The sequence below is a fragment of the Cryptomeria japonica genome, chromosome 11, assembly GCF_030272615.1.
Source record: "Cryptomeria japonica chromosome 11, Sugi_1.0, whole genome shotgun sequence".
NCBI lineage: Eukaryota > Viridiplantae > Streptophyta > Pinopsida > Cupressales > Cupressaceae > Cryptomeria > Cryptomeria japonica.
This window is the reverse complement of record NC_081415.1, coordinates 366,998,879-367,012,694: the sequence shown is the minus strand read 5'-3', so window position 1 is coordinate 367,012,694 and position 13,816 is coordinate 366,998,879.

Below are 13,816 nucleotides of genomic sequence, written 5' to 3'. Positions count from 1 at the left end.
GGTGGTCTACCACCTAATAAATTTAGCATTGTTTGCTTGGATTTTACGTTGTTGTCATCAACCACACCATTATTAACAACATTCTTGTTCCTAGTCCAAAACTTAGACTTGTCTGAGTTGTTGTATTGATTGTTATAGGCGTTGTTGTTTGATGAACTAGCACCTTCCTTAGAGAATTTCAAGGTTCCCTTTTGATTGAGGCTTCTTCTACTTGAATTTCATTCTCGATCAACTTTTGAAAACTAGGTAGACATTATATTTTGAGTTGATAACTCATTTCGTCATTCAAAATGTCTTTAAAAATTTTATATTTTCTCCTTTTCAGGCACATCATGTGGGTACCTTGAGATCATGTGCCTTCATCTTTGTAAGAACACCATGAAAGTTTTATTGTTCTTTTGTTTTGTATTGCATATGTTAAGCATGGTGACCTCGTGTTGGATATTATAAGAGCATTGTGAAATGAATTTGTTCACTAACTCATCAAATGACCTAATAGGAGGTGTGAGTTTTGAAAGCCACTCCATTATTTGTCCTCCCAAACTTATTGGGAATAGCCTTATCAAGTAAGTGTCATTATGGGAAAACTCTAAGCTCATAGTGCAAAATTCCCTAATGTGATCCTGGGGATCACTCTTATCATTGTATTTGTCATATTTTCGTATATCTGAGTTTGGTGGAAATGGCACCATGTTTAATCTTCTATCAAAAGGATATGGACAAATGTCCTCCAAAAAGTACCTTGTCATGGACCCTTGTTGCATATCCTACATCTCTTGTTGGAGTGCTTGGAGTTGTTGTGTGATTTTGGCTAAGGGAACATTTTCATCTTTGAACATTTTATGATTGGCATCCCCTTATTCACTAACGTTGTCGTGATTATGGGTATTGTCTTGGTCATAGGTGTTGTCTTGGTCATGGTTGTTGTCTCCTCCCAAGTTCTCTTAATTTTGAGTATTGAATGTGTAGTTCCTTTCCCTTGTTCTTGGGATTATTTCATTGTTATTCCTTGAATTCTCCATGTCAAAATCCTCGGGAATCTTAACTCCTTTACTATTTAGCATGAGGAGGTATTTTTGTTTATCTGATTCTATAAGACTTAGCATAAGTTTTTGGAAGGTGGCACTTTGTTGGCATTGTTGGATGAGATCCTCGGTGATCTCCTCTTCCCCCATATGCATGTATTAATAAAAAGGATTGAACTCCCTACGACTCATGCTTGATTTTGGTTGTGAGTCTGACTCTTTGCCCTTCTAAGAGCAAGTGAAAATAGACATTGATATGCTTCTCAATAAGTGAGTTCTTCTTCTCTTAGTGGGGTTTATATTTATTCCTCTCTTATTGGAGTTGGTGGTTCAGGTCAAGCTTCATTGTAAGTGATGCAAATATTTGGAAAGAAGGCAAGATTGATTTTCCCCCTTTGTTGAGACGTTGGTTGAATGCTGACTTCTGAGTATAAGCCCTACTTCTCAAAGTCTCTTCATCAAACTCGTTGGTTTTTCCTTGAATATATAATCGCATGTGACATAAGAAGATACGATGTGATACAAAGAGTTGACGGTTAATGTAGGAAACTTTCTCCTCTTGACAAGCTCCCTAAGACTAGGTTGTGTCTTCTTCAACTTAGTCTTTTGATGAAGACTTTTTCTTCTCAAAATATGGGGAGTGGTCATACAAATGATCAAAAAATGTTGATGTTGTTGGTTGATAGGGATACTTCATTTCGATACTCAAGCTTACTAGTCCTAATAGAGGGTTTGTTTGATATGCCCCTATGACAAAGGATGTCAAATGATATGGATCAAGTTTCCCGATATGGAAACCAAATTTGATAAACTTGAATACCTAGCTAGGTATTGTTGTTGAGATTGTTTGGATGATAACTTGTAATCACTTGGTTTGATACTCCTCTAATATTGTTGGATGAAAGTCTTGCCTAAAGATAGTTGAAAAGTTGATAACCATCTCAAAAGGTGCTTTGTTGGATTTGAAAATCTCCTCCACTTATGATTTCTCTTTGTTTGAATTGATTTGTGAGTTGGTTGATTGATATTTTTACAAGATTTTTTAACATTTGTGACCAAAATACATAGCACACATGAAGACAATGGTCATCCTAATGCTAAACATTTAGTGTATGTTCTTTGAGGACGTGCTCAAATCCCTGATGTTTTCACTAGTTTGGATCAAATAAGACACACCAAGTAGACTCTTTATTCAAGGGTCATTGACAATATCATAGCCCACACCTCGATACTCCTTCAGCTCAAACAACTATGTCACCCCCTAGGGGGCGCCTATTTTTTTGCCTTTTTCTATAAATTAAGTCAAAGAGGATTTCTCCTCAATTGAGTAGTTATCTTGAGAGATGTATGGTGAGTGATCTTGGGGGTGGATTCTTCCCCACCCTTGCACTATGATATTGCCAATGTATGGCAACTGAATCGGTTGAAGGTTTCTACTTCTATGGTTCGTAGTAAAGGTTTCATTCAGCTTGGAAAATGATAAACTCAATTAAGAGACTTCCCAAAATTTAGAACAAAGGGTTTTCACATCACAAGGATACTAGGGTAAGGTTATCAAATACACAATGTCGTTGGAGGGGATTTTCATCAGCCTCCATATTTGATTATAGTGGGTTGGTAAACTTGGCTTTGTCTATTTCCCACTTGGGTCATTCCCTTCTCACTAGCCCCCTCAAGGCATTCAGGAAGGTAGGCCCTCTAAAGGTTTTAAATGCTTGAAAGTAAATCAAGCATGAAAAGAGTGGGTTTGGCTTTTTGATCACCCAATTAAGGGGAGAGCGTATACCTACCACTCAAGACAAAGCACACAAAGTTCTTTTTACCCTTTCAAAGTAATTGTTTTCTAAGTTCTAATTGGAGATGTTGCTCCAATCAAAAATGGTTTTCTTTTAGTCCCACATAGCAATGATTTTCTAAACTAGGAATTGGAAATCCTGGTCAACAAAATGAAAATCTCTGCAATAAAGTAAATCATTTTGCAAAAGGGACAAGTTGATTGTTCTTTTTTACTTGCAAATAAAGATTGATTGTGAATTTTACCTTTGCAAGAAATGAAATATTGTTGTTCTTTTTAGAGCCCAAAAAATGACAAGTTGATTGTTCTTTTTAACCCAAGATAGAAAAATGTGCAATTGTTCATTTTAACCTCGATTGTGGTAGAATGAAAATTACTATCCTAGGGTTGATCAATTTTCACCATTTAAAATGAGTGTTAAAATATTTCAAATGTTGACACCTTGAGAAATCTACAAACAATTTCTTAGGCCTCCTATTGTGATCTCCTGCAACTGCACCTTGTTAGACAATTGATTAGTAAACCCAGTTAAAAAAAATGACTTGTCAAGATGATTACAAGAGACAAATAAAACTTACACTGCTTATGTGATCTGTGTTTGCGCATATTTCCTTATTCCTTCCACTTGTTGCTTCCATTGTCGTGTTCGAATTTGAGAATCCCAGAATGAAAGATGAGCAAAAGGATCGAATTTTCAAGGCATTGCCCAATGACCAATCTCACCCTCTTTACAATAGAAGCTAACACATGCAAAAATTGGAACATGTAGATAAAAGACACAGTTTGCCTGTTATTATTTGACAAAATGTTTCAAAAGGATGTCAGTGGGCATTGGTCCCTCACAAAACAATATCAAAGATAATGTGGTTACAAATTATGCCTAAACAAAGTCCAGCTAAATGTGTTTCTTTCTACTCAAGGAGGAGCAACAATTGATATTTCTTTCCACACAAAGCAAGTTGGTTGTAGAGTACACACAGAACCTAACTTCTATCATTCATATAATCTGCATGTTAACGATCTAATCATTTGGCTTATTTCATCATCACCATAGAGTTTTAACACAATAGATACAACGAGAAAAGATAGGAATGTGGTGCTTCAAATGCATGTCTATCACCACAAAAATCCTAGCAATCGCAATAGTGAAGGAGTTGGATGCCCAAATGGCCTCAATAGACAAGCTTTATATAATGTAACAAGATCAAGATCTTAGAACATATTTACAAAAGAAAACTTCACCAATAGTACTTTTGCCTCTTGTAACTGAAAAATTCGTACATGGTGCTCCTACAGTGACATCAATAGATCCTTTAAATAGCCAAAACCAGATTAACATTGGCAGCTTAGTAAGATTATCTAATTTATAATGGGCAGACAACAGATTTCTCTAGTCATGGAAAATTGTATAGTAATTAGTAACTACACAACACATTTACTATAGATGTTCTCGACAAGAATGACTCACAGCAACAAGCTAATCATGAGTGAAGGGAACACAGGTTCTGTAATACCCTAAAAATGGTCATCTAAACCATGAGCCCCTAATCTTGACAACGTCACCAAGGTCCTAACCAAAGGAAATTAAATAAATCTTGAGCACACAATTAATTTCTAAAATCATCAAATGTCACATGGCAAATTAATCAACCAATATTAATTAAATATTTATTTAATTAATTAAATCATTCCAAGTAAATCATTTTTAAAAACAATTATCCAGTTTATTTTATTGAATATCCTAGCATATTTAATTTAATTAATTAATTTGCCATTAACTCTTCAAAAAAGGAATTAATTGACAAAAAAAGAATTAAAATTTGAGAAAAGAAATCAATTCGAGATAATCTTGAAAAACAAATTAAAAATTGATAAATAATCTCAGAGAAAGCAATTAAAACATTTAAATATTAAAATTGAATGAAATAGAGAATAAATGAGTTTTTTCTGATTTTATCTTAATTTTAGTTCAATTTCCTTTAAAACTGAGAAAAATATCCAATCACATCAATTCAACTAGATTGTGCTTCCTCTTGGAAAATCTTGACCGCTCATCATCATTTGATCTCAGCCTTTGGTTTCATTCTAAATTTTCTATAAATTCGGGCTCTCATCTCTCATTCAAGGATCCTAGAGAATATATTGTTATTATGATGTTTTTGCTCTAGGTTCATTGATAATTTGCATTGAGATATTGCATATTAGTTATTTCATATTGCTTAAATCATTTAGCTTAAATATTCATATATTGCTTAAATCATGGTAGATTAATCTTGCATATCTAGCTTAAATCTTGCATCTATTTAGCTCATATTCATGCTCATATAGATTTAAAAATCCTTTGTTTAGGTGTTGTCTAGTCACTGGATAGCTTATCAATCTGAGAGCAATCTAAACTCGCATCTACTAGAAGGCAATGGGTCGCTTTGTAATGGTTTATTATTCATTGATTATTGATTTACTAGCCATGCATTTAATGACTTAATTGAAGTGTTGTGTATTCCAGATACAGATACAGGTCCACTTTTCACACACACATTTTTGGTGCCCACCATGGGGCTCGAACCCATGACTACAATATTTCTAATGTTTCTTGAACAAATTTAATGTTTGGTTTTTATAACTAATAAACATGTGTTAAATTTGTAAATAAAAATCTTTCTTTTTGTTTTTTCTTCTGTGATAGTCAAAAATGGTCTCTGTTTGGAGGGCATAACATTTTATTGAGCTGTTGGATCTAAACCCATTTTTGATATGTTGTTGAAAACCAAGTTTTCTACATTTTTACCGAAGATATTTTCCTAAGGATTTTGGGTTTGAAATTTATGAATGATAGAGTGCAGTACTATCATTTTACTTATTCTTCTGTGACAGTCAAATATTGTCTCTGTTCAAAGGGCATAAATTTTTATTGAACTATTGGATCTACACCAACTTTTTATATGTTGTGTCAAACCAAGTTTTCTACATTTACACTAAAGAGATTTGCCTAATTATGTCAGATTGGAAAGTTATAAGCAACAGAGTGCAGTACTATCAAAACTGTCATAACTAGGATAGTCATAAAAAATGGAAATTCTTGTTAGATTAGTTTAATTTACAGTTTGCATGCTAGAATTTTCTTTTGATTATTTTTTTTATGTTATTTTGGAAACTAATCTTGGTCTTTTAATGTTTATAGGTTCGCTTGACAAAGAATTCAATCATTAAACATACAACTGCCAAAGATTATAAATTCGAACTACTGATATCTTTGTTTTGCAGGTTCCCTCCGAAGATACAAACAAACATTCTATCTTCTTAATATTTTTAGGAACACTTCAATTTATATAAGGGAAATAACTTTGTTTTACATGTTTTTGGGAGAAATATAGAGTAGGAGAGTATGCTCTTGTCCATTTGGACAATTAGAAATCCAGACCTTGAAGTTTTTTCTATTAGAGTTTGAGATATGTTGATACCTTTAGAGGCCCTGCCTCCTGAGAAGCCCCTAAGGCTCGGTAAGAGGGAACGACCCAAGTGAGTCCGGCCAAAGCCAAGAATCCAACTTATTATAATCAAACGCTTCTGGGGTGAAAGTCCCAGGAGATGAAATAATCAGTGGCACTGCTTAATTTATGAGGAGTGTCTCATGTTGAGCATCTTGTAGGGCCGCGCGGTCTAAATCACGCTTGCGTGACTACATGGTTTCAACATCCTGCTGGGTTTGTATCTAAATCGCGCTTGCATGATAGTCAGGCGGTCCTTCCGAATAGAACCCTTACTAAAAACTATAAGATAGAGGCTACCCGATTCACCTCTAAAAGGGGGATAATCTTTGTGCAAGAGAGATAGTAACTCTCCCAAGACACTTGCCATATCGTGCCCCCATTAGCATTTGGATTCGACTCATACGGCATTGAGAATCCATTGCATGAGACTCAGTGACCGTATTCTGATTAGCTATTGGGTGTGTACCTAAGTCAGCAAGCAAAGATTTTCTTCTCTAAGCCAACTTCTGTAGGGTTAGCGTGCTCTGATTGAATTATTATATATCTTGCATGTTTTTCTGTGTTTTCATCCCTGAAAATAAAATGAAATATTGAAATTGGAGAAAACAAATCAAACAATTCAGTGATAAACTATGTCTGTGTCCAAACTGGTCTTTGTCAATCATCGAAACATCAGTCCTTATCAAAAATTGGTAGTCGCCAGTCATTGAAACTCTATCTATCAAAATCTCTCTGACCAATCCTCTATCGTATGAATTCCTGATCTTGTCAGTCAAAACAGTCAAAATTGCCCAGATCAGTCTACAACGAGCATAAAATTAGTCATCATCCTCTTGAGTATAAACAACCTTGATAGTGTACCCATGTCATTGCGTTGCACAATTTTGTCGATCATCTCTCAGCTAGTTCAAGCAACATCTTATCAAACCTAAGTTAACTTAGAAAACATCTTACATAGGATAGATCGTTCTTGAAACCAGACCAAATCTTAGTTACTTCACTCAATCACTACGTTAAACGAACAATTAGCTACAATTTGATCTTGACTTCTGCAACACATCTAGCTCTCGGTCCTGTCAGTTGTAATGCCCATTCAAACCATAAGTTCTCGCAGCAAAATAGATAAAGGAAAAGAAACACCCTTTTCATCAAACGACAATCCATTCTTTGTAGAAAACCTCATCTCAAATAAACTGTCATCATCACAAATATCAGTTTATGATCTACCAATCTTTGGTCAGCCCCTATCTCCCACCATGTCTGGAGAAAGGTAGGAAAGACAAGATGCTAAACACAAAAATTATGACGACATCAATATCCATGATACCAACAGTGATTCCTCTTCAAGTGAATCTGAAGCCTCTGAACTTCCAGAAAAAGATATTCATAAATGTCAAAAGGATAAAGATTTCCGAAAAATGATGAAAGTTATCATGGCTAGAGAAAAAGAAGACTATTTCCTAGAACTAGCAAAACAAGGCGCTAAGCTTCCTACTAGTTATGATGTGGAAACCCTCGTCACTAAAGAGGAAGAGAAATCATTGGGAATGCTAAACAAATAATTACAAGTGTTGCGAACTAAGATCAAAAAACCGAAAAACAAAGACAAATCACGAAAATAATATTCTTTGGACACAATATGCCCATTCCCATTTGACAAAAACCTCCACATGCCTCCATTCCCCTCAAACGTAGAAATGCCCAAGTTTGATAAATATGATAGGAATACAGATCCTCAAGATCATATCAGAGAATTTTGTGCTTTGTGTATGGAGTTCATGCATGACCAAACGTATCTCATGCGCCTTTTCCCGACAAGTTTAGGGGGGCAAGCTATGGAATGGTTCTCGAGTCTACCTATGGGAATAAAAACTTTTGAAGAATTAATCTAACTATTCGTACAACAATATTTCTATAACATTCGTCACCCAATCACTATGATAGAGATTTGCAATACCAAACAAAAAACAGGAGAACCCTTCCTCACTTTTCTCTAACGATGGAGAAAGATATTCTCTAGATATTCACGAACAATTCTAGATTTCAAGAAAATGGATATCTTTGTGTTGGTAAACAGATTTATCACTGCGGTCGTTTACCTGAAACTGACCCTGTTTGCCCAATAAGCGGTGACAAATATTCCAACAATTGGAGAGATCGTTCTATGAAACACGATCTTCCTCTGCGTTTGAGAGGGGCAACTCCCTCATATGATAGGGGTGTTTAGGATTTTTATGTACTTTTAACCTGAAAGTACATAAAGGATAAAACATAGAACTTAAACAAGAAATAAAGATAGAAACCCCAACAATAGACATACGACCATCAACTGAGATTTATCAACATTGCAAAAAATTACAAAGGGGAGTTTATAATGTAATATGCTTAGCCATGAGATGACGATAAAGAAGAATGGCAAATCTCAACATACGCAGAGATAAGATACTTTGATACATTCAAACTGAGATACCAAAGGTTGCTTGTGCATCATCACATCAATTATACAAATCACATATGCATAAAAAGACTACCAATTTGACATATGAGAAATCGGCAATGATAACACATGAATACATCTAGAACACACGAACTAAGACGTATCCTTCATTATCCTTTTGGAAATATACAAGTCCAAAATCCTTTCTATACATAGTGCAAATCAAAATGTCATTACAAGATTCTCCTAGAATTCCGACAGCGTTTTTCCCTCTGTAAAAAGTCTTCCTTACATTACAAATAGCCTTGTATTTATAGGCTTGTAGGATAACTACCTTATAACCAACTTCAATTATGGGTTGATAACTAACTCTTTTCTGCATAAATTTCAATGAATTAGTAACCTACACTTTAATGCGCAGAAGAAGTGAACTTTCTAACCTTTGGTTACAATAAGCGACATAAGTCACTTTTTACAAAAATAATTTCAAACCGATTATATTGAAGAAATAACTCTTTTGTTGATTTTGTCAAGGTGTCCTCCATCTTCATTTTCTTCATTTGATCTCCTAATAATCTCACCATATAGCCCATAGGTTGTTATCTTGATCATTGAAACAAATTATTCATTCGCCAACATCTTTTGTTCGAGGACACACCCATTTTGATTATATCAACTAGAATCCTTCAGTGTCTTCTTTGTAGATAATTCTGGATGCTCTCTTTGTAATTTCACGTTGAACTTATTAACTATGTTTGTCTTGTTGTCATTAATAAAGAATATATAAGGATGGTAATAACCATTGTCTTCGTATGAGGATTCTATATGTCTTTTGTAACAACTACTAGAGAATATCTTTCGGCAGAGCGTACACAACTGAAACCTCCATCCTTTCTTCTCAGGTATTTCCTTTCTAGTATCCGTAAATTGATAGAATCACTTGTCAGATTGTGGGTACAATGGTCTGAGCACAACTGGTAGGTTGACCCTAACCTCAAGTACTTCAAGTTTGACAAACTCTGAAGGAAGATAGAAATGTCACGTAAGGAATTGCATCTATGCAAATCCAAGAACTCTAAATTTGTCAAATTAGTAATGGAAGGTGGAAGGCTTTGAAAGACATCACAACCAATCATCAATAACGACTTCATCCTGTAGAGGTCGCCAATGGTATCTGGAATACTCTTTAAATTGCAACAATAAGATAAATTTAATGATCCCAGCTGCAACATCTTCCCAATGGTGCCAAGAAGTCGTTCGAGCCTCCAACAGTTTGACAATACCAATGACTGTAGCGGTGGCAGAGTGACTATTTTTTAGGGGATTTTCTCAAGTTTTGTGCAATATCTAAAATCTAATATTTTTAACTCCTTGTTATCACCCAATTTATCAAGAGTAGGTCCTTATCCTTATTTGCATTTCACGTGGCATTATGTCAAACATTCAATGTGCATTGTTTATACTTCCATCTCTGCAGCTGCCGCATTCTGTCAAACATGTCATGTCGTTAGATGACATCAATTTGAGGCATTCAATCGAAAAATTTGCATTAGAGCTGATATGCTTCGATGGATGTCAATACCCTATTTCAAAGTAGTTGTTTTTTAACAAATCCATTTTGCGGATATCCTGCAATCATGTTGCATTTCACCGGATGACATTTGTTTTGAAGCATACTATCAAATGGTTTGAAGGCATTTTATATGCTTCTACGCTTTGAAAATATTCAAACATATGATTCCAAGAAAATCACAACTGGGGCTATGGTTCCATGGTTTGCATTCATACTTTTCCATGGTTTGTAGTTCAAAAACATGTCATGTATTGTTTACCAGAGCAGCTATGACTACAACATCTAACGCAGTTCCTCTATCCTCTTATGCCTTGATGAATGTCTATAAACTGTTCTTTAACTTTGCATCATGCATAAGGGAAGCAGCACGACGTGTCACACAAAAGTTACCTTTATCCGGCCCGGGCGGCACCCCTGATTCTATTTCTTTCTTCCCTCCCACACCGTGGGTAAGGGATGGAGCTTTCTTTCTTCTGTCAACAACTAGATGGATCAAGCTCATGAGAATTTGCGATGAGGGCAAGAATGAAAGCATGCTTTAGCTAATCTGCTAGAGCTAAATACCGTTGAACTCCAGGGAGTTATGGTCCAGCTAAAAAGATAATATAGTCGATTTTATCCCCTCGATCCAGCTGAAGATCTTGCCTCCAAGTAGCTCCTTCTTGCCTATAAATGAAATGCTACTTGAGATGGTATCTCTTTTGAATCATTCTATCAAACAGTTCACTTGCCTTGTGTGAGCTCTACGTTCTGCATACAAGTCAGTGGTGACTCTTTCAAATGGATACAAAGAAATAACGTTGCCTCCACAATCTGCAGCATATGACACATGAGTGTCACTATGCTTTGATGGATGTAATACCCGTTTCAAAATCCTTTTTGTGGATATCCTGCAATCATCACATTTCATGAGACCATATTGCCATGAGATACGTTTCTATGCAAAATTCAGTCAAACAGTTTACATGTGTTGTCTGTGCATTCCCTATGCTCCCACGATGCCTTCAAATCTACCATGCGATTTGGTCAAACAGTTCACATGCGTTGTCTGGGCTGCCAGGGTTTGCATCCACCAGTGACATACTCCTCCTTTGTGGTGACTTGTCAAAGAGTAAATGCCTTGTTTATGTTTGCATTATCACGTGGACTATGGTGATCTCCCAAAACAATTTATGTACATTTCCTCAAAACAATAGCTACGCCTCTATATTCTGCATATCAATCATTCCATGCAGCTGCAACTCCACGCCTGAAAAAGTTCTTTGATCCTCTATGCTATGATGAATGTCACGGTAGATTAACTCAACCTCAACTAAAGGCATTCATTCATTCTGACAATCTACGCCTTCCAGACTTCGCATCCATATTCCATTTCAATTATGTCGATGCTTCTTTCAGTGCATTGATGAATGTTCATAACCTACTACTTGAAGCTCTCTTTTTTTGTTTTTAAAACTCTTATGGAAAAAGGTTAAGAATGCTCACTTTTTGAGCATTTCTAACCTTCTTGACAAAGTGGGACCCGAAAGGTTAAGAAATGAGGTTAGAAATGCTCAAAGTTAAGAATGCTCAAAAAGTGAGCATTTCTAACCTTGTGCTTCAATGAGCTATCCTTTACACCTTGGAAACCATTTTTCATTGAGGATGAATCAAGGAAGAATGCCACCAATGTCTGAAGATGATTTCCTTATCGCAAATGACCAAACATATTGAAATAATTTAAAATATTAAATTATCATTTGAGAAATAATTTAAATATTTTAAATATATCGCTTTGGCTAGAGAAAAATGGCATAACTTTCAAATGGTAGGGAGTTAGGTCCTGAAATTTGAAACACGCATCAATGAAAGGGAAAATGGTCCACACAATTATTTACACCTTATGACAAAACCTTAAATGAGATATTTTAATCATTTGGGAGCAACAGACACCAAAAAATTGAAAGTTTAAAATATGACAAAGTATGAATTGAGTTCAGGTGAAAGTTGGCCATGTGATACAAAATGATTTTTAGATTCTGACTGTCAACTGATTTCCCTCAATTTGTGATAATTTTCAAAATTCTTCCATTTTTCATGTTTTGACTAGTAATGACCTTGGACGACGCACTTATTTCTTATGCATAAACACTCATTGGACCTTTACTTGACACTGAGACTAATTTGAAGTTCAAATTTTATGTAGGCCAAATATGGGGGCAACACTTTGTTAACAACTTAATCCCTAAATTGAAATACATTGTCCAGATGCAAGTACATCCTTCATTCAACAAAATGGTAGATAATGCCCTCGGAATAGAAGATGTGCTTATAAAAAAGGGAGATATATCACTTTGGAAAGAAACATCGCAAAGTTCTAGCTCTAAAGAAAAGAAAAAATACTCGAAGTACGGCAAAGATAACAACTGAAATGTTGTTAATGATGGAGTGGTAGACAATGTTAAGGTAGAAACAAAATCCACCATATTTAACTTGTCTAGTGGCACACAAGCACTCAAGGTAGCTGAAACTGCAGCAGAAAATCCTCCGAAGAAAGCAAGAGAATGGTTTAAAGAGAAACCTTGGCTTTCAAAGCCTAAGCGTGAGTTTACTCCTCTAGATGAATCATATGAATCAGCTTTTAAAACTTTATTGGAAAATAATCTGATAATATTGCTATACAATTCTAGACCATACGATCCATAAATTAAACCCAAAAGGTGGAGAGAAAACAAATACTGTGACTACCATCGAAACAAGGGACATAACACAAACAACTGCATGAAACTCTGACATGAAATTCAAGATCTCATCGATGTTGGCAAGATCGTTGTTGGAAATCACGCGACTAATGTTGATCATAAGGCCTTTAAAGATCCCTTACCGACTTATGAAAAAGGAGATTCCTCAAAATCCAAGGGAGGTGCTAGAGTCAATAATACCTACACTAACAATGACAACGTGATCAACATGATTGAATCATCCCAACCTGAATATTGCCATGTGATCATAATCAAAGATAAAAAAAATCAAGCACAAACTGCTAATGTTGTGACCCGCGCTCAAAAGAAGGTTACTCTCCAAGGAGCTAGTTCCTTGACTTTCGATCAAACAACATCAAACCTACCAACTTCTCCAAATACACAAACAGACACAATCACGGCCAAATCAAAACAGTTGGTTGCATCATCCTCTCCTAGTTATAGTATTGTCGAACAATTGAAAAGAACTAATGCTCAAATCTCCATTTTGGAACTGCTTAAGGTCTCTTCTACTCATAGAGAGATCCTAGACAAGGCTTTTCTCACCACTAGTGTCCCTAAAGATTTAGAAGTGGATCGGTTTCAATCTATGGTGGGTCACCTGACTTCACCTCATTACCTCACTTTCTCTGAAGAAGATGATAACTCACTGAGTCACCCGCATAACCAACCATTACACATTGAATCTATGATCCGTTAACACCAAGTTAAACGTGTTTTCATAGATGGAGGTGTTGGGTTGAATATCTGTACT